General features: G+C 45.2%; 1 protein-coding gene across 2 annotated transcripts in view; it reads right to left on the bottom strand.

Moving 5' to 3' along the window:
* STMN1 (stathmin 1) overlaps positions 1-10649 on the bottom strand; it is a 28625-nt gene extending 17976 nt beyond the window's left edge. Inside the window, exons 1-2 of one of the 2 annotated variants that reach the window (XM_042244529.2) lie at positions 10526-10649; positions 10202-10455 (exon numbers count right to left, since the gene is read on the bottom strand). The gene's annotated coding sequence lies outside the window, so the exon portion shown is untranslated. The remainder of the gene's footprint in view (positions 1-10201; positions 10456-10525) is intronic. The other variant, XM_004005103.6, reaches the window with a different exon arrangement.
* Between the last annotated feature and the right edge of the window lie 15296 nt (positions 10650-25945).

The following is a 25945-nucleotide window of genomic DNA, read 5'->3' as shown; positions in this document are numbered from 1 at the left end:
TATTTATAAAATGTATATTTGACTTCTTTTTAAACTTTTAAATTTGAAATCATTTTAGATTTCCAGAGAGTTGCAAAGGTAGTACACCTAGTTCCCACAGACCTTTCAGCCAGCTCCCTGCTAGGTTAACATCTTACATAATCATGGTGCATTTATCCAAACCAAAAGATGAAATCTGGCACAATACTGTTAACTAAGTGACCGGCTTTACCTGGATTCCCTGGTTGCCCATTGGGGTTCTTTCTGTGTTCCAGGATCCTATTCGGGATACCACCTTGCATGTAGCATCTTATTTCCTTAGCCGTTGACATTTCTTTTACTGGTGAGGCTGGGGTGGGGGGATGGGGGTTGGATTGTTTTCTATGTTTCTTTGAATCCTTTTCCAAATAATCAAAATGTGAGCAAGAAAGATGGCATGGGGATGGTGAGCTAGCAGCACTCACCCTCTGTTGGGCTGCTGGGGTTTTGAACAGGGAAATGGCTGGAAGGATGATTTTCATCTGAGAACCAGTCTTTTTCTTGAATGGACACACGTGAGCCTAAAAACAGCATTACTTTTAAGTCCTTAAATTTCTGGGCCATTCCATAGCTCATTTTCCCATGGACTGGCACAAAACACGTTCCCAGTTACTTATAAAAACTTCCAAGCCGTTGGCATTTATCAGCAATCTTAGCAATTCAGTGAGAACAGAGGTTACAGCTGTCACAGGAAGTTGAAACCAAGGCGGCTGAATCACACCCACCCGGAGGAGGCCGGGAGAACGTGTTCACGGAGTAGCATTCGAGCCTGGAAGAGGGGGGTGTGGCTGGGGTGTCAGATGGAGGAGGGTGGGATGCTGTGTAAGAAAAAAGACATGAGTGAAAGAAGAGCCCGTGTCTCTGGAATTCAGAGCAGATCTCCAGCCCTTCTGGGCTTATTGCTAAGCCCTTCCATCAGTCAGTGAGCACCAGCACCGAGGTGCGCTCATGACTGCCCCCTTCCCGCCACTCGAGTGGGTCACCGCAGACCACCGCCTGGATGGGCTTCAGTCTGCCCCCTACCTTGAATCCATTCCCAACAAGGGCAGCAACTCAAACCACTGGAGGATGGGGGCCCCATCTAAGGGGGAGAAATGGGGTGTACTACTTTCGTGGGGTTGCCTTACAGGGTGCCACAAATCGGGTCGCCCAGGCAACAGAAATGTATTGTCTCTTATGGTTCCAGGGCCCCAAAATCCAAAATCTAGATGACAGCAGGCAGGTTACTTCAGAGGGATGGGAGGGAGACTCTGCCACGCTCTCTTCTAGCTTCTGGCAGCCTCAGCTGTTGCTTGGCTTATAGATAGCAGCCCCCTCCCCAAGCCCACATCCTCAGATCATCTTCTTCTATGTGCATTTGTCTGTCCAAATTTCCCCTTTATATAAGGACACTGGTTGTACTGGATTAAGGACTCCCGTGGGGGCTTCCCTGGTGGTCCAGTGGTTGAGAATCTGCCTTCCAATGCAGGGGATAGGGGTTTGATCCCTGATCTGGGGACTAAGATCCCACGTGTGCAGGGTAACTACGGCCAGGTGCCACAATGACTGTAGCCTGAGCACTCTTGCTCTGCAACAAGAGATGCCCCGGGCAACTAAAGAAAGCTAGAGCTATGCAGCAAAGAACCAGTGCAGCCAAAAATATAAAAGAGGGTCTACCCTGATGAGCTTATCTTCTCCTAGTTATCTGAACAGACCCAATTTACAAATAAGGTCACATTCAAGGTTACAGGTAGGAATTCAACATTTTGGTGGGAGGTGGGGATCCAAGTCAATTCATAACAGCTTCCATAACAGATAGCTTTGGCCGAAGTCTATCCTAGAACAATGTGTAGCTCAAGAAGCTGGAATTTGGGCTCTCTTGTGAAATTTCCTGATTTTTAACTATCAGTACCTAATTAAATATAAGTAAACTGTTTCTAGGGGCTTCCTAGGTAAAGAACCCGCCTGCCAACACAGGAGAGGTAAGAGACACGAATTTGATCCCTGGGTCAGGCAGATCCCCTGGAGGAGGGCATGGCAACCCACCCCAGTTATTCTTGCCTAGAGAATCCCATAGTCAGAGGAACCTGTAGGGCTACAGTCCATAGGGTCACAAAAAGTCGGGCACCACTGAAACGACTTAGCTCACACACAAACTGTTTCTAAAACCACGACTGCCAAAAGCAAGTGAACCTCTAGTCCACTGTTACCGCAGGGTTCTCTCTAAAAGTCTGATCCCGTCCTTCCCCTTAACCCCGGGTGTATGGCCAAGTTCCCTAGCCTGGCACACGAGGCTCTCCCCAGTCCACTTTTTCCCGTCTCTCCAGGATCTTTTCCTACCATTGTTTTCCCCACCCACCGTACTGCCACATCAAAAGACCTGCCCTTCTCCAAACATGTGTGCTGTTCCACACCTCTGCGACTCTGCGTCCTCTCTCTGCTGATGCCTTCTCTCCTCCAGTCCAGCGGAAAACTCCTGGCCATCTTTCAAGTGCCACCCACTCCCATTTCCCCAGCAAAAGCTTCCCTGTTCATTCCCGAGGAGTTAACCTCTTCCTTCTCGAAGCCTCCACTGCACCCTACATTTCTCTAGTACAGCACTTGACATTTGATTTGCTATTATTTGATTACCCGTTTGCCTCCTGTCTGGACCACGAATTCTTTGAGGGTAGGGACTATTGATCTGGATCACCTTGCACAGATCCCAGCCCGCAGCAAGTACTCAGTAAATAAGGAGTAAATGAATACTCTGCACAGCCAAGTAGTATCATGGGGGACCCGAAGAAACATCATGTGGAGTCCCTGTCCTTAAGGTTCTTACAGTCCAGCTGGGTTCATAAGATACACACCAAAGAAAAGACAAACTATACTGGTGGTATTGACAACTGGCAGAAGAAGAGGCTACTGGGGCCTAGCGTTATTGTTGTTGTTCAGTCACTAAGTCATGTGACCCCATGGACCGCATCACGTCAGGCTTCTCTGTCCTTCACCATCTCCCAGAGCTGGCTCAAACTCATGTCCATTGAGTCGGTGTCACCATCCAACCATCTCATCCTCTGTCGTCCCCTTCTCCTCCTGCCTTCAATCTTTCCCAGCATCAGGGTCTCTTCCAATGAGTCGGCTCTTCACATTAGGAGGCCAAAGTTTGGAGCTTCAGCTTCCGTGTCAGACCTTCCAGTGAATATTCAGGGTTGATTTCCTTTAGGATTGACTGATTTGATCTCCTTGCAGTCCAAGGGACTCTCAAGAGTCTTCTTGAGTCAACAAACACTCATCCAGGACAGAAAAGATACTATTTTAATGGCCTGAAGGACTGCTTTATATTAAGAAAGGTCAGGATAACTTGGCAAATCTTTCCAGGAAGAGCAAATTATTGCGCTGCACGCTCACAGAGATAACGCTGACTATGTTGCTGTTCAGTTGCTCAGTCGTGTCCAACTCTTTGCGACCCCAAGGACTGCAGCATGCCAGGCTTCCCCATCCTTCACCATCTCTCAGAGTTTGCTCAAACTCATGTCCATTGAATCAGTGATGCCATCCAACCATCTTATCCTCTGTTATCCCCTAGTTCTCCTGCCTTCAATCTTGCCCAGCATCAGGGTCTTTTCCAATGAGTTGGCTCTTCACATCAGGTGGCCAAAGTATTGAAGCTTCAGTTTCATCATCAGTCCTTCCAATGAATATTCAGGGTTGATAATCTTAAGGTTGATTACAGTGGCTCATTACAAGAAGAGAGAGTAGGGTAAGGAGAAGAGAGTCGGAGAAAACCCGGGGAAACAAAGCTGGAGAAAGAGGAGGGGTAGGGGTACAAAAAAGAGGACCTGGGACCCACGCTTGTGTCACATTGCTCTCCCTCATCAGTCTTCCCTTCATTAGTGTGTTTCCAGGCTGCAATTCATCCTGCCTTAAACTCTCTGATGACTCCTTCCAGAATCCCCTATTTCTCTGCTCACCCCTGTAACAAGGCTCTCCAAAAAGGCTGCCTTTGTTGCTGTCTCTGACTCTTTAAACCCTCCTCATGCAGACTCATGCTCCACCTCTGTCTACAGAAACTGTTCTTGCCAAGATCTCCAATGACATCTACATTACCACCCCCATTGGGCAACTCCACTTTCTCATCATCCTTGCCAAGGTTGACCTTGGGGATTTCATGGGTCACACAGACACTCTTGGGCTTCCCAGGTGGCACTAGTGGTAAAGAACCCATCTGACAATTCAGGGAGACATAGAGACATTGGTTCAATCCCTGTGTTGGGAAGATCCCCTGGAGAAGGGCATGGCAACTCACTTCAGTATTCTTGCCTGGAGAATCCCATGGACAGAGGAACATGGAGAGCTACAGTCCATAGGGTAGCAAAGAGTGGGACATGACTGAAGCCACTTAGCATGCACACACACACACACACACACACACACACACACAGAGTCACTCTTGAAACTCATCGCTGCTTTTTTTCCTCTCTTTTTTAGGTAGATAAGTCACCATTTACTTGTCTGAGATGATCTGCAAACACAATCTGTTCAAAAAACAAAGGACAGGTGTGCTACAATTAAAAACCAATCCGGGGATTTCCCTCTTGGTTAAGTGGTTAAGACTAGATCCCACACACAACAACTAGGCCCACCACAACCAAATGAAGAAAAACCCAACCAATCTGAACTTTGCAGGTGGATTTTAAAAGGTGATCATTTAGTGTATAAACTGCTTACCATATTCTTTTGAATCTAAGATGCACTTTAAAAATTACCATCTTTGGAATAGAATGTGTTAATAGAACGTGTTTAATCAGTTGGTATTAGAGTTTAATTGGTACCGGTTTTTCTTTCTTGGTATTACATAAAATAATGGTGCATTCTGCAGTTGCCATCTTATATTTGATGATGTATGGTACTAGATTGTTTAATAGCAGGATTTTGTTAAATAGAATCATCTTCTACTATATTTTTTTTTACAATTTTTTATTCTGTTAAAATACACATGACATAAAATTTACCATTTTACCCATTTTAAGTGTACAGTTCAGTGGTACTAAATACATGTATTTGGAATTCCCTGGAGGTCCAGTGTTTAGGACCAAGTGCTTTCACTGCCATGGCTCTGGGTTCATCCCTGGTCAGAGAACTAAGATCCTGCAAGCCTTGTGGCACAGCCAATAAATAAATAAATACACGTACACTGTTGTGCAAGCATTGGCCCCGTTTGTTGTTGTTGTTTAGTTCCTAAGTCGTGTCCAACTCTTTTGTGACCCCACAGACTGTAGCCCACCGGGCTCCTCTGTCCATGGGATTTTCCAGGAAGGAACACTGGAGTGGGTTGCTGTTTCCTCCTCCAGGGGATCTTCCCCCGGCCCCCACCCCCACCACCACCCCCAGGGATCAAACCTGACTCTCCTACACTGCAGGCAGATTCTTTACCACAGAGCCACCTGGGAAACCATCATCAGCACCATCCATGCCCCAAACTCTTGTACATCTGAAACTCTACCCCTATTAAACAATAATGCTCTCCTCTCCCCCAGCCCCTGGCAACCAGCATTCTATTTTCTGGCTCTGTGATTTTGACTACCTGGTAGTCATACACTACTTGTTTTTTGTGGATGCATGATTTCACTAAGCATAATGTCCTCAAGGCTCATCCGTGTTGTAGTATATGTCAGCAATTACTTCCTTTTTAAGGCAGAGTTAAATATTCCATTGCAACATTTTATTTATCCATTCATCCATTGATGGACATTTGGATTGCTTCCACCTTTGGGCTATTGTGAATAATGGTGCTATGGACACTTGTGTACAAATATCCCTGCATTAAAAACAAACAAACAAACACGAAAGCAAACCCCCAAAAGTACAACGAAGAAAATAACAGTTACTCATATTTCCCAGCACCTAGAATTAACCATCATTTACATTTTGACATTTGTTTCCAGTGTTTTCTTTATGACTGTGCAGTTTAAAATTCCTTAAGGTAGGAATGCAGTGTCTTTTTTTTTAAAGAAAAAATTAGGAGTTACAAAGAAAGTTGAAGTTCCTGTTCACCTCTACTCACTCTCCCAACTCCCTGTCCCTCCTCCCCAGAGAAAGTCACTCTTGAGTGTATCTTACAGTCCTTTCATTTAAAAAAAATTTTTTTTTACATGTTTGAAGATATCATAGAAAATCCACAGTTCTGAAATGTTACAAAAACTGCATCATATGCATTATTCTATAACTTTGCTTTTATTTAATAGATTTTGAGCTCTATCCATGTCGCTGCATGTATAGATCTAAGTTATTCCTTCTAACTGCAATATAGTTACTCATTATGAATATGGGCCCCTATTTTATTAGTACTTTCTCTATTGATGGTCATTGAGCTGTTTCACTGGTTTCTTATTAGGTATGATCCTGCAATGGACAGCCTTCTTGAATACATGTGCAAGTATTTCTCCAGGGTAGAAACCAAGAAAGAGAACTGTCAGGGCACAGTGCAGAATATTTTCAGTTTTACTAGATAAGGACAAATGGAGAGAATGGATTTCCCCACAGCCTCACCAGTCCTTGATATGGTCTGCTTTTATTCCTTCTCTGCATTTTTTCAAATGAGAAGAATGCAGTCGGGGCTGTACTGCTTTCTCGCAATTACCGAGCAGGTTAAGGACAGGGCCAAGACTAGACCCCACTTCAACTGGCACCCAAGACACGTTTTGCACCACTTTGTACTGCCCCTTGTCAGCTCTCCATGGAAAATTCAGAAAAGATCCCAGTGTAAGGGGGTGGGGGGTGTGGGGGGCAGGATGACTGAAATTCTCAACATGGTGATTATACCGCGAGTAAAATGATTGCAAATTCCTCCCAGAAAATGGCTTCACCCCGCAGATCCGCGCTCCCACCCGAAGCAGTTGCAACCTGCGGCTTTCAGAGCTGCACCCAGGGTGGTGATTGGCTCTTACTCGGCCGACACAGGGTGGGACCAGAAATGGCGTCTCCAGCAGCTGATTTTTCACGGCAGCGGCTCTGTTCTAGGAGGAGGGGGCGGCCGAGCCTCGCTGGGAGTGGGGGTCCCCCCGTGGCCGTCCTGCATCCGAGCTGGACCGCAGCATCCAGTACCAGCCCTGGCGACACCTCCCAGACCCTTGCAGCACCTCCAGCCGGCGCCGGGAGGGGCTGGAAGGGGGCGAGAGCAGCACGACGGAGATTTCCCGCGGACCCCCCAGCCGCGGCCATCGAGGCTGCTCCGAAAGGGTACATCCCGGAGCACAGGCAGCCGCCGCCCGCCGTTAGTTTTGCGGGAGACGAGGAAGGCTGGACCTACACTTCTCTCTTCCCAGTCTCCTCCGATCAGGGTGTCAGCTCCGATCAGGGTGTCAGCTCTGCAGCAGGGACCCCCAGGGAGGGCGACGACTGAACTCTGCCTGGGCCCCTCCGAGTGGAGTCCGGTGAAGCTGGGTGAGGTCCCAGACCCCAAGCCTTTCCTAAGGGCCAGTCCTGGTGTGGGGTTGTCTCTCCCCAGGAGCTAGTGGCCTGGTTTCCTTTTTCCTCCCCAAGGCAGGAAAGAGCAGTGGGACAATTTGAGGAAAAGAACAAAGCTGGCACCGCCCAAGTCACTTCAAGAGCCTGGAAGGCTCCCTTCGTCTCCCTGTTGGGATTACTTGGAGGGCTGGCTCCGCCCCCCCCCCGCCCCCCTTTAAAATTTTCTTCTTAGCTACCACCTTTTGAGACCTTGCTATGTGCCAAGCACTGTACTAAGTGTATTAGCTCATTTCCTCCCCATGACAACTCTTAGGACAGGTTCAAAGCAGATGAGGAATTTCCCCGGGGTCACACCTATAGAGGGGCAACACTGGGATTAGAAATTTCTTCCAGATCCTGTGTTTTTATTTAAAAAAGTAATTATTTGCTCACTTTTAATGATCTTACACAGATCCTTTTGGGAAAAAAAATGAGAACACTGCAAACATCACCATACTCTTTTTACTGAGTGGGAGGAATGGACAGGGCACTGTATGGCTGGTGAGAGTAGAAACAGGTAACACTTTTCGGGAAAGCAGTTTGGCCATTTGAATCAAGGGCTTTAAAACACTGTCCACGCCCTTCAGTGAAGAAATGGTCACCCTCTATAGAGACAGCCATAGCTATCAAGATGTAAAATGTATATTCCCTGCGACCCAGCAATTCCACCCAAAGGACTCTATTCTACAGATGGATACAGCAACACATGGATAAAATGGCATATATGTGAGGACATTCATTACTGCACTGCTCAAATAGCAACAGATGGGAGATATCTAAAAACGTACCAGTAGAATTGACTCGTTTAACCACGGCACACCCATTTAAGGCAATTCTATGCACTATTTCTAGAAAATAAGGCAGTTTTCCATTTTACATGTGGAACAATCATCAAGAAATTTTAAGTGAAAAGAGAAAAAGTATGTATATGATGTGCTACTGTTTTTATATGAAAAAAAGAATATATATATACCTACATGTACATTTTTTTTTTCCTAAGAAAGATACACAAAAAGACAGGTGATATTGTTGCTTGTAAGAAGGAAAACCACAACTGAGAGACACATTTTTTTCCCATTGTGTAATCTTTAGTACTTTTGGAATTTGGTATCTTGTGCACATATTAGCAATTCAAAATTCAACTTAAAAAAAAAACAGATTCAGCAAAATTCCTATCTCTAGGCCCAGTAATTCTCATTCTGAGAATCTAGCTTAAGGAAACGATCAGATTTCAGACAAAGATTTATGCAAAAAGATATTCACTGAGGTGTTATCATAGTGAAAAAATGTAGGCAACTTAGAAGTCCAACAATGGAGAAAAGAAAATTATGGTGTGTACATATAATACTATCATGAAATCATAAAAAGGATGTCTACAAAAATATGTTAGTGACATAGGAAGATGCTTATTACTGTTAAGTTTTTTTTTTTAAGTCAGGTAGAAAATTATCTATGCAATATTCTCTGATCGCTGTAACAAAAGCAGGCATAGACAATAATTGCCAAAAAGTGAACAGTCAGGACTGCTGTGTGGAGGGACTATAAGTGATTTTGTTCCCCCAGATAGCTTTTTCTACCTTTCCACTTTTTTGCAGTGGGCATCTATGCCTTTAATGGCCTTTAAAAAACAAAACAAAAACTTAAGAATAAAACCTCATAGTACTTAGAAAAATTAAAGACATACACAGTAACCCACAAATTCTACTTCTAAAAATAAACCCTGCATAAATCGATGAACAAGTTTGCAAAGTGTTATTAATCACAAAAGATGGTAGACGACTCAAGTGTTTATGGAAGGAGACGACTTCAACAAGTACGGAACATCCATCATGCAGAATATTAAGTAGCAGTTATGGAGAATGGGGTAGGTAAACCCACATGCAAAAATCTGCAGGGTAACATATTATCATAGCAGGGAAAGCAACTTGCAGAGAAACATGGATGCTGTGACTGCATTTATGCTCAAAAAAGAAAAGCTGAAGCTCTGTGTGTTTGGACATTAATGTATGAAGGGCATTAAATTGTTAACAATAGCTCTCTCTGGCAAAGGGAACACACTAAAAGACTATCTTTGCTTTTGACTCAACGTATATCTGTGGTATTTGCATCTTTTATAAATGTGTTCTCATATCATTTGTGTGGTTAGAAAACAGTAATAACATAGGAGGATACATATAAGCATAGAGAAAGTCTGAAAAGATACACAACAAAATTATCAGTACTTTCCAGCAGGGATGAGGGACTGGGATTTAAGGTGATGGGTCATTTTCTCAATTTACTCTATATACAGTGAGTTTTTTTCTGTAATTACGCCCACATGTGAACTACCTTCATAATTATAGCAGCAACATCAAAAGCCTGCCTGTTCTGCATTTCCCCAGCTCTCTGTTCTTCCTCTAGGCTAAGGCTCTGTTCTCAGGTGACCTCCTTGCTGACATGCAACACCCAGGAGCCCAAAGTCCTGGATGACACCAGGACCTCAGCCTCGTTTCTCCTCTTACCAGAGAAGGGGAACCTGAGATGCTGAGCCACAGCCTTCTGGCAGCTCTGCTGGGAAAGGGGACTCGGGCAACCTGGATCTCAGGCCCCTTGTCTCCCACCTTCAGTCTTCAGAGATAACCCACCGGAGCCAGGCAAGGGAGGACAGGGCTTGAAGCCACAAATTAATGATATCAGTGTAGCATCAAATGCAGGAACAATAAACCCCATCATTTACCGAGTTGCCTCTGGGCTCAACTTCAAGCTCCCTTCCCAGACAATGGCTGGTCAGAGCCCCCTGCCAGGTTTTCCGGAGAGACTGCGACAGAGCACGGGGCCAAATTGGCCTCCGGTGGCCAACACTCTGGGATTCACCTCCAGTGACTTGTCACCTCCAAGGCGGGAGCTTGGGAACCCTCCGGAGCCCAGGAGCTCAGCGCCGGAAGATCTGTTTGCTCCAAAAGCTGAGCAGGGCAGCGGGAGGGCGCTGGCCTGGAAGCAGAAAATCGAGGTTTGAGGCGCCAGAACTGCCACGTCTCCCTTTGTGACCCTGGCAACTCACCAGATCCTGGGAGTCTCGAACGTTGGGGGGCAGACAGGAGCCTCTGTATCTGGGGGAGAAAGGGCGGTGCCGAGCCCCTCCCCCACCAGGGCTGTCTCAATCCTGGATGTCGGCGAAGCTGCTGTTCCCTCTTCCCGCGCAGCTGCTGCCTGTCTGTCTCCATGGCAACCAGGCCAAAAGACTGATTTGCCAGTGTCCAGGCTCTAGAGCTTACCTCGGAGCTGGGTTTTAGTGTGTCTTTCTGGAAGCCGGTCCATTGCCACTCCCAGGAGCCTCCAACAGCATCCTCTAGCCATTGCGTGGGAGGCACCCTGGGCCAGCTAGAAAAAGTGCACCCCTTTATAAACCTCATCCCCTTGAAGAGAGGAAACGCAGCCTTAGGCCCAATGGGCTTGTAAACGCTGGTAATTTGTCGTTCAAAGGCCCGGGTCCCTCTCCCTAGTTGCCATGGGCTGCTAGTGGGGATTCGCAACAGATGGCTTAGGGGGCCAGGTCACTTGCACCGAGGTTCCCCCATCCTCAGTTCAGTTCAGTTGCTCAGTTCAGTGTGACTCTCTGTCACTCCATGCACTGCAGCATGCCGGGCCTCCCTGTCTATCACCAACTCCTAGAGTTTACTCAAACTCATACCCATTGAGTCGGTGATGCCATCCAACCATCTCATTCTCTGTTGTCCCCTTCTCCTCCTGCCTTCAATCTTTCCCAGTATCAGAGTCTTTTCAAATATGTCAGTTCTTCGCGTCAGGTGGCCAAAATATTGGAGTTTCAGCTTTAGCATTAGTCCTTCCAATGAATGTTCAGAACTGATTTCCTTTAGGATGGACTGGTTGGATCTCCTTCCAGTCCAAGGGACTTTCAAGACTTTTCTCCAAAACCACAGTTCAAAAGCATCAATTGGTTGGTGCTCAGCTTTCTTTATAGTCCAACTCTCACATCCATACAAGACTACTGGAAAAACCATAGCTTTGACTACATGGACCTTTGTTGGCAAAGTAACGTCTCTGCTTTTTAATATGCTGTCTAGGTTGGTCATAACTTTTCTTCCAAGGAGTAAGCGTCTTTTAATTTCATGGCTGCAGTCACCATCTGTAGTGATTTTGGAGCCCAAAAAATTAAGTCTCTCACTGTTTCTACTGTTTCCCCATCTATTTCCCATGGAGTGATGGGACCAGATGCCATGATCTTCGTTTTCTGAATGTTGAGTTTTAAGCCAACTTTTTCACTCTCATCTTTCACTTTCATCAAGAGGCTCTTTAGTTCTTCTTCACTTTCTGCCATAAGGGTGGTGTCATCTGCATATCTGAGGTGATTGATATTTCTCCCGGCAATCTTGATTCCAGCTTGTGCTTCATCAGCCCAGCGTTTTTCATGATGTACTCTGCATAGAAGTTAAATAAGCAAGGTGACAATATGCAGCCTTGATGTACTCCTTTTCCTATTTGGAACCAGTCTGCTGTTCCATGTCCAGTTCTAACTGCTGCTTCCTGACCTGCATACAGATCTCTCAAGAGGCAGGTCAGGTGGTCTGGTATTCCCATGTCTTTCAGAATTTTCCACAGTTTATTGTGTGATCCATACAGTCAAAGGCTTTGGCATAGTCAATAAAGCAGAAATAGATGTTTTTCTGGAACTCTCTTGCTTTTTCGATATCCAACGGATGTTGGCAATTTGATCTCTGGTTCCTCTCTTTTCTAAAACCAGCCTGAACATCTGGAAGTTAATGGTTCACTTACTGTTGAAGCCTGGCTTGGAGAATTTTGAGCATTACTTTACTAGTGTGTGAGATGAGTGCAATTGTGCAGTAGTTTGAGCATTCTTTGGCATTGCCTTTCTTTGGAATTGGAATGAAAACTAACCTTTTCCAGTCCCGTGGCCACTGTTGAGTTTTCTAAATTTGCTAGCATATTGAGTGCAGCACTTTCACAGCATCATCTTTTAGGATTTGAAACAGCGCAGCTGGAATTCCATCACCTCCACTAGCTTTGTTCATAGTGATGCTTCCTAAGGCCTACTTGACTTCATATTCCAGGATGTTTGGCTCTAGGTGAGTGACCATACCATCATGAGTATCTGGGTCGTGAAGATCTTTTTTGTATAGTTCTTCTGTGTATTCTTGCAACCTCTTCATAATATCTTCTGCTTCTGTTAGTCCATACAATTTCTGTCCTTTATCGAGCCCATCCTTGCATGAAATGTTCCCTTGGTATCTCTAATTTTCTTGAAGAGATCTCTGGGCTTTCCCATTCTGTTGTTTTCACCCATCCGACTCCTTTCCATTCCCTTAGGCTCCTCATAAACTGTGGAGAATTCTGAAAGAGATGGGAATACCGGACCACCTAACCTGCCTTTTGAGAAATCTGTGTGCAGGTCAGGAAGCAACAGTTAGAACTGGACATGGAACAACAGACTGGTTCCAAATAGGAAAAGGAGTATGACAAGGCTGTATATTGTCACCCTGCTTATTTAACTTCTATGCAGAGTACATCATGAGAAACGCTGGACTGGAAGAAGCACAAGCTGGAATCAAGATTGCCAGGAGAAATATCAATAACCTCAGATATGCAGATGACATCACCCTTATGGCAGAAAGTGAAGAGGAGCTAAAAAGCCTCTTGATGAAAGTGAAAGAGGAGAGCAAAAAAGTTGGCTTAAAGCTCAACATTCAGAAAATGAAGATCATGGCATCTGGTCCCATCACTTCATTTGAAATAGAAGGGGAAACAGTGGAAACAGTGTCAGACTTTATTTTTTTGGGCTCCAAAATCACTGCAGATGGTAACTGCAGCCATGAAATTAAAAGACGCTTACTCCTTGGAAGAAAAGTTATGACCAATCTAGATAGTATATTCAAAAGCAGAGACATTACTTTGCCGACTAAGGTCCATCTAGTCAAGGCTATGGTTTTTCCTGTAGTCTGTATGGATGTGAGAGTTGGACGGTGAAGAAGGCTGAGGGCCGAAGAATTGATGCTTTTGAACTGTGGTGCTGGAGAAGACTCTTGAGAGTCCCTTGGACAGCAAGGAGATCCAACCAGTCCATTCTGAAGGAGATCAACCCTGGGATTTCTTTGGAAGGAATGATGCTAAAGCTGAAACTCCAGTACTTTGGCCACCTCATGCGAAGAGTTGATTCATTGGAAAAGACTCTGATGCTGGGAGGGATTGGGGGCAGGAGGAGAGGGGGACGACCGAGGATGAGATGGCTGGATGGCATCACGAACTCGATGGATGTGAGTCTGAGTGAACTCCAGGAGATGGTGATGGACAGGGAAGCCTGGCGTGCTGCGATTCATGGGGTCGCAAAGAGTTGGACACAACTGAGCGACTGAACTGAACGGTACTGAGGCTCCTCACTGCTCTTTGCAGAACTGCGGCTGGATCCAGGAGTCCTACTGCGGCCTTTCCGGTCCTAACAACACTGAAATATAAAATATCTTGATGATAACCTTTCTCAGAAGGTCACGGAAGGTCAGGCAGGTATTCAGAGCTTTATAGACCTCTCCCTTTGACATAGATCTGCTAGAGAAGGGATAGGCTACCCACCCCAATATTCTTGGGCTTCCCTTGTGGCTCAGCTGGTAAAGAATCCGCCTGCAATGATGGAGACTTGGATTCGATCTATTTGTTGGGAAAATCACATGGAGAAGGGAAAGGCTACCCAGTCCAGTATTCTGGCCTGGAGAAGTCCATGGATGGTATAGCCCATGGGGTTGTAAAGAGTTGGACACAACTGAGCGACTTTCACTTTGACATAGTAGTATTTGCCTAACTTCCTAATTTGCCTGGCTTCCCCCAAGGCCATGTTTAATTAGATATCTTTTCCTATCTGTGCTCTGATATCCTTAAGCTTCCTAGAGGACAGGAATCTGCCTGCCAATGCGGGAGACTCCAGAGATGCAGGTTCGATCCCTGGGTCTAGAAGATCCCCTGGAGTAGGAAGTGCTAAACTACTCACATACTCCCGCATGCCCTGTGCATCTGGTTTCCCCTGCACATCCCCCTCCACCCCCAACTCTAGTACCTTCCTTTTCATCTTCCCACTGGGGGAACTTCTCTGGCTCTAATTGTTGCTCATGGTACCCCTCTCTAAACTTCATAGCACTTCTGGACAGCTGAGTAAACGGTCTCCCCAGTTGTGGTCATCTCTTTAAAAGCCCTCACATCTATGTGCTAATTATTTTTTTAGATCTGTCTTTCCTCCCTTCAAATTCCTCAAAGCCTGGGGATTTCCTTGGGTCCCCGTACTCACCACAGTATCTGGTACAAAGGAAATAGTGCACAGACATTTTTCCATTGTTGAGTGAATGAATGAAAGAAACAGTCTGAAGGCCACCAGTCCTCACTTTTGTATGAAGATGTTTAGAATCATACTTTGCATTTGTTAGCATGTTTTTAATGCCCTCAAAGCATTTCTGACATCACTCGTTACTTTGATTCTCACCATACCCAAGAATTAGGCAGGGGGAGGAATAGGACGCCCTCTGGTAGACAAGGACCCCAGGATGCTGAGAGATACAGTCATTTGCTCAAGGTCACGGGACAGATGGCCCAGAGACAAAGGAGAGTTACGACCTTCTGACTCTGGAGCTGGGGCTCATTCCACCGCCACCCCTGGCTTCCTCATGTTCCTGTGACCTCCCACATGAAAAGGGACATCAGGAAAAGAAAGAGTGCTTGAGGCCAAGGATCCTTTGGTCCTTTGAGGGAAGCCTTCCTCCTTAGCCAGAGCCCAAATCCACAGCCCAAGGAAAGAGGCATCTGAAATGATGGAAGCGGTGGGCTCAGAGCCAGCAGAGCTGGGTCCAGTCTTGGGGTTTCCACTTACTAGCTATTTGATCTTGGATATGTCATTTACTTTCTCTGAGCCCCAGTTTCCTAAGAAGTGGCATATGTCTGCTTCACAGGGCAATTATAGGAAAAGACACACTAACTTCTTCAGTTGCTCAACTGTTTAAGGCCTTGCTGAGGATAAAATGAAATATCTGGCCACTGTGACATTTTATACCCTCTCCCTGGAAATGGCCAGTTGCTATCTGCCATTATATGCTTCAGTCACGTCCTACTCTTTGTGACCCCATGGACTGTAGCCTGCCAGAGGCTCCTCTGTCCATGGGATTCTCCAGGCAAGAATGCTATACTAGAGTGGGTTGCCATCTCCTTTTCCAGGGAATTTTCCCAACCCAGGCATTGAACCCACATCTCCTGCATTGCAGGCAGATTCTTAACCCCCTGAGCCACCTGGGAAGCCCATCTGCTATTATTGTTATTATTATTTATGTTCCTATTATTAAGGTCATGAGTTCAGCCTCTGTTCTCCTACAATCAACTTCACCTAGAGACAAGGAGGTTTCCCCCAAAGCTATAGACACTGCCATTCCTTTACACAGTTTGATAAATATTCACTTGCCTGTTCTACCCTCAAAATAAACTCCTCAGAGATGAAGAATCTGCCTTTCTCAACTATTTCCAGGAACTGGTACAGTACCTAGCACACTGTAAACATTTACTAATCATAGCTACTGTTAACTGTACACTGTGCTAGTCACTTTCTTATGTATCAACTCTACATTCCCATTTTACAGATGTAGAAACTGAGGCTCAGAGAGCAAAATAACTTGTCCAGGGTAAGAAAGCTAGGAAATATCAGAATCAGGATTGGGTAGAGGCTGGCTAGCTTCAGAGTCTGTCTTCTTGCCATTCTTGTAATTGACTCACGCCATCCACCTCCACTGCTGGAAACTCCTTCCTCCATAGAGCCGTTTCTCTAGCTGAGAGGCAGAGGCTGGCTCTGATTCTCTTTCCTGTACTATCTGGGGATCTTACTCCTGGTTTTCCCAATAGCTGACCACTTTTCCTTTTTCTTTCCTTATACCTGATGTCTGCAATGGTGGGGGCAAGGATTTCTTATCACAGGGGCATGAAGGCTGATGGAAAAGAAAAGCTTTATCCTGATTAAAATGATGAGGAAATCAAGGGATACTTCAGGCTCCTGTCTGTCCTCAGGGAGGCCTTGCATCCTAATCTGGACCAAGTCACTGACTCCATCCCCAGAGGGACTGATGTGATTGTCGGTAAAATGATGACAGTCACACTGACCCTCTGGGAAGGAGGAGAGGGGGTAGGTGGGAGGAATTAAAGCTTGGACATGAGGAGGTTAGAGATGAAAAAGCAAGAGTTTCAGGCTGAATTTAGAGCATGATATCATTCTTTTTAGAAGTCAAGAGTCTCTTTTAACTCATGTTTATGAAACTGGTTTTGGAGTTTCTTGAATTTCTCATTTTGTTGATTTCTATCTCTTATAACAAGAGTCAAAAGGGGGGAGACTTAAGTCCAGAGGGTACTTATGATGTAAGCCTTCGCAGGAGAAACAAGAGATTCAAAAGGCTCACAAAGCCCTCCTACTGCCACCAAGGAGTGAAAGATGGTGGCCATAGAAAGAGGAAGTGGTGGCAGCTTGGAAGGCGGCTTTGGCTAGCTGCAGGTACAGGAGAGTTTTCAGTGAGAGACAAACAGGTCTTGGGTACTTAACAGAAGAGAGAAAAATGCATTGAACACTCAACCCAGTTATGATTTAGATGCAGCCGTGGGCAGAATAGCAATGAGCTCCTTATTTTAAGCAAGTGATAAAGAGATGAAAATAGATCAAGTGTGTTGAATCAACCCAGGTTTTTGCAGTCAGTGAACCGGATGGACCACACCCTTCTCAGAGAGAGAAGAGAGAAATATGAGAAGTCTTTCTTGAAAAGGAAGAGCCTCTCTTTTCAGAGTGGAGTGTTCCAATTGCTGCCGAGTGACTTTCACCTAAGTCATCACTGGAGAAGGTGTAGACCCCATCCTGGTGCTGAACTCAGAAAGGGAAGGAGATTCTAGTCCCTTCCCTTGGGCCTCTGGATCCAAGTAAACACAGTCTAAAAATAAGAGAATCCTGGACTGGAAGGACCCTCCAGGTCATGTAGCAAAAGCTATGACAGTGTTTCCCGTGTATGGTTTAATGCCGGATGCTTTATATACATTATCACATTCCAACATCCTCATAAAGTAGGCATTTTACTTGCATTGCTGTAAATGGAGAGACTGAAGCTCAGGGTAAGGGTCTAGCCCAAGCTCGCACAGCTGAAAGTACACAGCCAAGATCTGAACTTAGGCCTGTCTGACCCCGCAAACCCCTGCTTCCTCTGCTCCACCACAGAGATCTCTATTCAACGGCCACTTCTCAGTGAGACCGTCCCTGACTCCTGAAGTAAACACGCGCTGCCTTCTCCCTGGCGCTCTTTATGCCCCGCCCCCATTTTATTTCTCTCCTTAGCACTTAAAAGCCTCTGGCTTGTGTTAGTCATTCAGTCGTGTCCAGCTCTTTGCGACCCTGTGAACTTTAGCCTACCAGGGGCCTGTGTCCATGGGATTCTCCAAGCAAGGAAAGTGGAGTGGGTTGCCTTTTCCTTCTCTAGGGGATCTTCCCAAACCAGGGATGGAACCCAGGTCTTCTGCATTGCAGGCAGATTCTTTACCGTCTGAGCCATCAGCATTTGAAAGCATCTGGTTTACTATAACTTTACTTGTTTATTTGTTTATTGTCTGTGTTCTTCCCCTTACAACCTAGGCTCTATGAAGGCAAAGACTTTTATCCATAGTCCCAGTGTGTCAAGGAACAGTGTCTGGAAAAATGAATGAATGATTCCATGAATAAGTGAATGTGGAATGACCTCTTGCCTGACTTTCTGCTGGAATGCTGGCACCAATGCCCTCCGCTTTTAATAAAGAGCAACCCCAGTGGTCCTTTAGAAAACCTGAAGGTTCTAGATTCCGACAGACTAAAAGGGAGAATAAACAGACAGCAGGCCTGCATTTTAAAAGAAAGGGCATTTATATGAGGAGCTGACATCCAAGCTGTCAAAGTGGGTGAGACGCAGATACGAGGTGCTAGTTCACAAGTTAATTTGAGTGCACACAGGGATCTGTGTATGAGAAAATAAAACAGGTAATTAGAGATGCTGGGCAGACAACGGAGCTCAGTCTCTAGGAAGAATTAACAAAGCCATTCCACAGCTTTGTTTGGCTGGATCATGTGTATGCTCATTCGTTGCCAATAACTTTCTTCTTCATTTAGGAAGATAAAATGGTGGTGGGGGGGGGAGGGGGTTGCATATAAGACTTCCCTGCAGCACAGACATTTGACTGTAACAGAGAAGAGATTTACAAAGTCACTTTTTTTTTCCGCCATGCCGCATGGCTTACAGGATCTTAGCTCCCCAGCCAGGAATCTAAGCCAGGCCACAGCAGTGAAAGCTCTGAGTCCTAACTACTGGACCACCAGGGCAATTCAGTGAAGTCACTTTAAAGCAGTAGTTCTTTAACTTGCCAAAACTGATAGCTTGGGGAAAAGTTTCTTAACCTCAGGAGGGATTATGTGAAATAATGTATGTAAAACCCTCAGTACAAAGCCTGGACCCTGGGGGCCACCTGATATTTACTATTGAATTAATATCATTTCTTAATAATCCAATAAACACAGCAAACTCTCCCTCCAGAAAAATGTACATTTGACCATACACTCAAAACTTTGCATATACTTTCAGAAGGGATGGACGCCTTCCAGAGGACCACTGAATCAGGAGTTAAGGACAAGTGCTTTAAAGAAACAGACGGACTCCCAGGCCAGCAACATTTGGCTGTAACTTGCTAGAATATATTCACACACATAAAGAGACAATGTAGTATATAGAACAGGGTTAGTAAACCTCAGGAGCACAGAAATGGAGAGTTACAGAGGCAAATAAAGGCTAGCCCCATTCAAGCTACTACCCCACTACTAAGTGAAGGTGCCCTGATCCAAAAACCCATTTGTGGGACTTCCCTGGTGGTCCAGGGGTTAAGAATCTGTGCTTCCACTGTAGGGGGCATGGGTTCAATCCCTAGTTGGGAAACTAAGATCCTGCCTGTCACATGGTACAGCAAAAAAAAAAAACAACCGTTTGTTTGTCCCCAGGCAATGGTTTAGCCCTTACTATGGAGATGTGTGCAGCAGTCCTTACGCCTGATATCTTTAACATTTGCATCATGTCACCTAATTTCCCTTGCTCTAACTGCATCCAATCACCAATCAATCTTCTGACTACAACATGGCTTTACCTCTGGAGGGCCTACAGGGAGAGAGAGGGAGGGCCTGGTCCTTTCCACTCCTGTTTCTCACTGTAAATAAGTGAACAGGCATTCAGGATTTGTAGAGCAGTCTATGAGTATGGCTAACCCACTCCTCCTCTGCTAACATAAAGATCAATTTTCTATGCCCACAAGGCTTCTTGGGTGATAGCCAATAAACCCCAGGGTGCTGTGATTGAGAGCTCTGAATTTTCTTAAGAGTAATTTCTCTCTTAGGAATCTACCCTAAGGAAATAACTAGGAGTTGTGATGTATACATGTACATACAAAAGAGGTCCACCATAGTGGATTTACAGAATCTTTTTATTTCAAGTTAATTTTTTAATTGACATGCAGTTTTAAGAAATAATATTCAGTTCAGTTCAGTTCAGTTCAGTCGCTCGGTTGTGTCCGACTCTGTGACCCCATGAATCGCAGCACGCCAGGCTTCCCTGTCCATCACCATCTCCCGGAGTTCACTCAGACTCACGTCCATCGAGTCAGTGATGCCATCCAGCCATCTCATCCTTGGTCGTCCCCTTCTCCTCCTGCCCCCAATCCCTCCCAGCATCAGAGTCTTTTCCAATGAGTCAACTCTTCACATGAGGTGGCCAAAGTACTGGAGTTTCAGCTTTAGCATCATTCCTTCCAAAAGAACACCCAGGGCTGATCTCCTTCAGAATGGACTGGTTGGATCTCCTTGCAGTCCAAGGGACTCTCATTAAGAGATTCCATATACCCCTATGTGCAACTGTGTCAGTCTGTTTGGGCTGCTAGAACAAAAATACTGCAGACTTGGGTGGTTTAAAAAATGAACACTTGGGAGTTCCCTGGTGGTCCAGTGGCTAAGATGCTGAACTATACACATGGACATCACCAAATGGCCAATACCGAAATCAAATTGATTACATTCTTTGTAGCTGAAGATGGAGAAACTGTGGTGGTGGTTTAGCCGCTCAGTCATGTCCAACTGTTGCGACTCCATGGACTGTACCTGCCAGGCTCCTTTGTCCATGGGATTCTCCAGGCAAGAATACTGGAGTGGATGGCCATTTCCTTCTCCAGAGGACCTTCCTGGTCCAGGGATCGAACCCAGGTCTCCTGCATTGCAGGCAGATTCTTTACTGACTGAGCTACCAGGGAAGCCTGAGGAGAAGCTGTATACAGTCAGCAAAAACAAGACCTGGAGCTGACTGTGGTTCAGATCATCAGCTTCACTAGCAAAATTCAGGCTTAAAGAAAGAGGAGAAAGCCACTAGGCCAGTCTGGTATGGCTTAAACCAAATCCCCTGTGAATATGCAGTGGAGGTAACAAATAGATTCAAGGAATTCGATCTGGTAGACAGAGTGCCTGAAGAGCTATGGATGGAGCTCCATAATATTGTTCCGGAGGCCACAAACAAAACCATCCCAAAGAAAAAGAAAAGCAAGAAGGCACAGTGGTCATCTGAGGAGGCCTTACAGGTAGCTAAAGAAAGAAGAGAAGTGAAAGGCAAGGGAGAAAGGGAAAGGTATATCCAACTAAATGCAGGTTTCCGGAGAACAGCACGGAGATACAAGAAGGCCTTCCTCAATGAACAGTGCGTAAAACTAGAAAGAGTCAACAGAAAGCGAAAGACTAGAGGTCTCTTCAGGAAAACTGGAGATATCAAGGGAACATATTGCCCAAGGATGGGCACAATAAAGGACATAAACGGTAGAGACCTAGTAGACGCTGAAGAGATCAAGAAGAGATGGAAAGAATACACAGAAAAACTGTACAAAAGATCCTAATAAGCCGGATTGCTATGATGGTGTGGTCAGTCATCCAGAGCCAGACCTTCTAGAGAGCAAAGTCAAGTGGGCCTTAGGAAGCACTGCTGTTAATAAAGCTAGTGGGTGCAACGGAATTCCAGTAGAACTATTCAAAACCCTAAAGGATGGTGCCGTCAGGGTGTTGTATCCAATATGTCAGCACATCTGGAAGACCCAGCAGTGGCCACAGGACTGGAGAAGGTCAATCCTCATCCCAGTTCCCAAGAAGGGTGGTACTGAAGAATGTGCTAGCCGTCAGACAATCACACTCCTCTCCCACGGCAGTAAGGTCACGCTTAAAATCTTGCATGCGTGGCTTCAGCATTATGCAACCAAGAACTTCCAGATGTCAAAGCTGGGTTTAGAAAAGGAAGAGAAACAAGAGATCAAATTGCCAACTTTTGCTAGGTCACAGGGAAAGCTAGGGAATTCCAGAAAAACATCTACCTCTGTTTCATCAATTATGCTAAAGCCTTTGATGTGTGGATCATGACAAACTGTGGAAAGCTGTTAGTGACAGGAATACCAGACCATTTTACCTGTCTCCTGAGAAACCTGTACATGGGTCAAGAAACAACAATTAGAACACTGTATGGAACACTGATTGGTTCAAGATTGAGAAAGGGGTATGACAGGGCTGTCTGCTGTCACCCTGTTTGTTTTTGTATATCCTAGTGTATTTGCATCGATACGTTGAGCACATCAGGAGATATGCTGGGCTAGATGAGTTACAAGCTGGAATCAAGATAGGCGGGAGAAACCTCAGATATGTTTGGATATTAGAATGGATGAATACCATTCAAATGGCAGAAAGTGAAGAACTAAAGAGCCTCTTGATGAGGGTGAAGGAGACTGAAAGAGCTGGCTTAAAACTAAATATTAAAAAAACCAAGATCATGGCATCCAGCCCCATGGCAAATATTTATTTACTGCATGGCAAATAGAAGCGGAAGAGGTGGAAGTAGTGACAGATTTCTTCTTCTTGGGCTCTGAGATCACTGTGGAAGGTGACTGCTGCCATGAAATCAGAAGACGTTTGCCTCTTGGCAGGAAAGCTATGACATACCTAGACAGTGTGTTGAAAAGCAGAGACATTACTCTGCCAACAAAGGTCTGTATAATCAAGGCTATGGTCTTCCCAGTGGTCGTATATGGTTGCAAGAGCTGAATCGTAAATAAGGTGGACAGCCAAAAAATCGGTGCCTTTAAACTGTGGTGCTGGAAAAGACTTCTGAGAGTCTCTTGGACAGCAAGGAGATCAAATCAATCAATCTTAAAGGAAATCAACCCTGAATATTCATCGGAAGGACTAGGCTGAAGCTGAAACTCCAGTAATTTGGTCATCTGATGTGAACAACTGACTCACTGGAAAAGTCCCTGATGCTGGGAAAGACTGAGGGCAGGAGGAGAAGAGGGTGTCAGAGGATGAGATGTCTGGATGGCCTCACCGATGCAATGGGCATGAACTTCAGCAAACTTCAGGAGGTGGTGAGGGACAGGGAGGCCTGGTGTGCTGCAGTCCACAGGGTCACAAAGAGTTGGACACGACTGGGTGACTGAACAACAACTGTGTCAGTCTGTTCAGGCCACTAGAATAAAAATATCATAGACTTGGATCATTTAAAAAACAAACACTTGGGACTTCCCTTGTGGTCCAGTGGCTAAGACACTGCACTCCCAATGCAGGGGACCAGGGTTCGATCCCTGATCAGGGAACTAGATCCCACATGCTGTAACTAAAGAACCTGCATGTCACAGTGAAGATTAAAGATCTCGCATGCTGCAAGTAAGACCTGGTGTAGTGAAATAAATAAATATTTTTTTAAAACCACATTTCTCACAGTTCTGGAGACTGGGAAGTCCAAGATCAAGCCCATTTTTCTTGATCCATAGACAGCTGTTTTCTCACTGTGCTCTCACACAGTGGAAGAGGGGGAAGAACTCTCTGGTATCCTTTTTATAAGGGCACTAATCCCCATCATGAGGGCCCCATCCTCCTGAATATCCTCTTAATCATCTCCCAAAAGCCCCACCCTCCTGAATATCCTCTTAATCATCTCCCAAAAGCCCCACCTCTATTGGGGATTAGATTCAATATATGAATTTTGAGGAGACACAAACATCCTGTCTATGGCAATAATATCTTGTGTAACCACAATCAAGGAGTTATTCAAACAATCCACACACTTTATTCAGATTTCACTATTTTGTGTGCACTCATTTGCGTTTATGGAAGTTTATCACATGTAGATCTGGGGGATCACCACCATAGTCAAGACATAAAATAGTTGCATCATAAGAAATTACATTAATTTTTACAGTAAAAAAGTAAAAACAACTTCAGCATCCAGCATTGAGAGATAGCTTACACAAATTGTAGTACAGTTATAAACTATTATTCAGTCATTTAAGATAGTGAGTACATAAATATTATAAAATGTTTGTAAAGATTATTTAGTATGGGAAAATGCTTATAGGGCTTCCCAGGTGGCGCTAGTGGTAAAGAACCCATCTGCCAATGCAGGAGACTTAAGCGACGTGGATTGGGGAAGATCCCTTGGAGAAGGGCATGGCAACCTACTCCAGTATTCTTGCCTGCTATGGACAGAGGAGCCTGCTGGGCTACAGTCCAAAGAGTTGGACATGACTGAAGCAACTTAGCACTTAACACAAAGTTATAAGATGCAAAGTTTTATGTATGATATATATGTATATTTTAAACTAAGTGTTGAGGAATACTTGATGGAAATATATCATAAGTTTTCAACACTATTTGCCTTTTGATGGTAGACTAGGTTATGCTTTTCTTTTTTATTTTTGTGTATTATTCAAATATTTCTATAATAAGCTCTATTGTGGGTTGAATGTGCTGTTCAGTCGTTAAGTCATGAGCGATTCTTCATAACCCCATGGACTGCAGCACACCAGGCTCCTCTGTCCTTCACTATTTCCCAGAGTTTGCTCAAATTCATGTCCATTGAATAGGGTGGGATGTTAGAAAACCCACAGAGGAAAATGAAAAAGAGGAAAATCAAAGCAAAAAAAAAAAACCAAACTTGATAAAATAGTGACTCAAGGTTGAGACTCTATCATGAAGGGGGACTGCTCCCAGGGGAGGCAATTGCTCTGTTTATACCAGGGGTCCAGGGATCCAGGGGGCTGCAGCCTCATTTCCCAGCCACCCAGCGCAGTTTAGAGGAAGTCTTACAGGCTCTGCAGCTAACCTGGGTCCAACATTGGTGATGCTATCTAACCATCTCATTCTCTGTCGCCCTCTTCTCCTTTTGCCTTCAATCTCTCCTAGCATTAGGGTCTTTTCTAATGAGTTGTTTCTTCGTATCACGTGGCCAAAGTATTGTAGCTCCAGCTCTAGCATCTGTCTGTCCAATGAATATTCAAGGTTGATTTCCTTTAGGATTGACTGGATTGAATGTATCCTCCCTCCAAATTCACATGGCGAAGCCTTAACTCCCAGCGTGCTAGTAGTTGGAAGTACTGCCTTTGGGAGGTAATCAGGTTTACATGGGGCCACGAGTGTGGGGTCCTCATGATGAGATTAGTGGCTTTATAGGAAGAAGAAGAAGACAGAGAGAACACAGTGAGAAACCAACTGTCTGCAAGACAGGAAGGGTCCCTCATCCAGAATCAAACCACCTTTATCTTGGACTTCCAGCCTCCAGAACTATGAGAAATACGTTTGTTGTTTAAGCCTTTCAGTCTATAGCACTTTATTACAGCAGCCTGAGCTAACTAAGACAGCATCATTTAATCAGGAATAGGGTATGGGGTGGAGTGGAATATGGGAAAAAAAACATGGGGGGGAAAACAAAGGAAAATCAAAGCAAAAAAATAACCAGATAAAAATAGTAACTCAAGGTTGAGACTCTATGGTGAAGAGGGACTGCTCCCAGGGGAGGTAACTGCTCTGTTTACATCAGGGGTTCGGGGATCCAGGGGGCTGTGGCCTCTTTTCCCAGCCACCCAGTGCAGTTTAGAGGAAGTCTTACAGGCTCTGCAGCTCCCAAGCCTAAACTGGGTCCAGCATGAAAATGAGAAAGTGAGGGCATCCTCATATCTTATGAGGATATGGGTGTTTATCAAAGACAAAAGAGGCCAAGAGACTGAGTGGTAGGGCTGAGACTTGGGGCTGGGGGTGGAAGCAGCCCAGTCCACACTCACCTTCCAGATCTGGAACCCTGGAGGGAGAGGAAGGGAGTGTGGAAAGTGAGACAAAGGATCGGTAGAGCCTCTGCTCTAGCCAACTGCTTAGGCAGTGACCTGCGGGAGACAAATGAGGGCAGAGCCTGGAATCTGTCCGGCCCTGGCCCACACCCAATTGGCCAGGACACCGTGCCCTATCTGATAAGAGTATTGGCCTGGGAGTCAGCCATCTGAGTCTCAGGCCAACTGTGCTTCAGAGCAGAGCAGTTTGGCAAAGCCAATTTGATATGGGAGATATTCTGATAGAACTGAGTCAAAATATAAAATT

Source organism: Ovis aries, chromosome 2 (genome assembly GCF_016772045.2).
Source record: "Ovis aries strain OAR_USU_Benz2616 breed Rambouillet chromosome 2, ARS-UI_Ramb_v3.0, whole genome shotgun sequence".
NCBI classification, from domain to species: Eukaryota; Metazoa; Chordata; class Mammalia; order Artiodactyla; family Bovidae; genus Ovis; species Ovis aries.
This window is presented reverse-complemented; position numbering and strand designations above follow the sequence as displayed.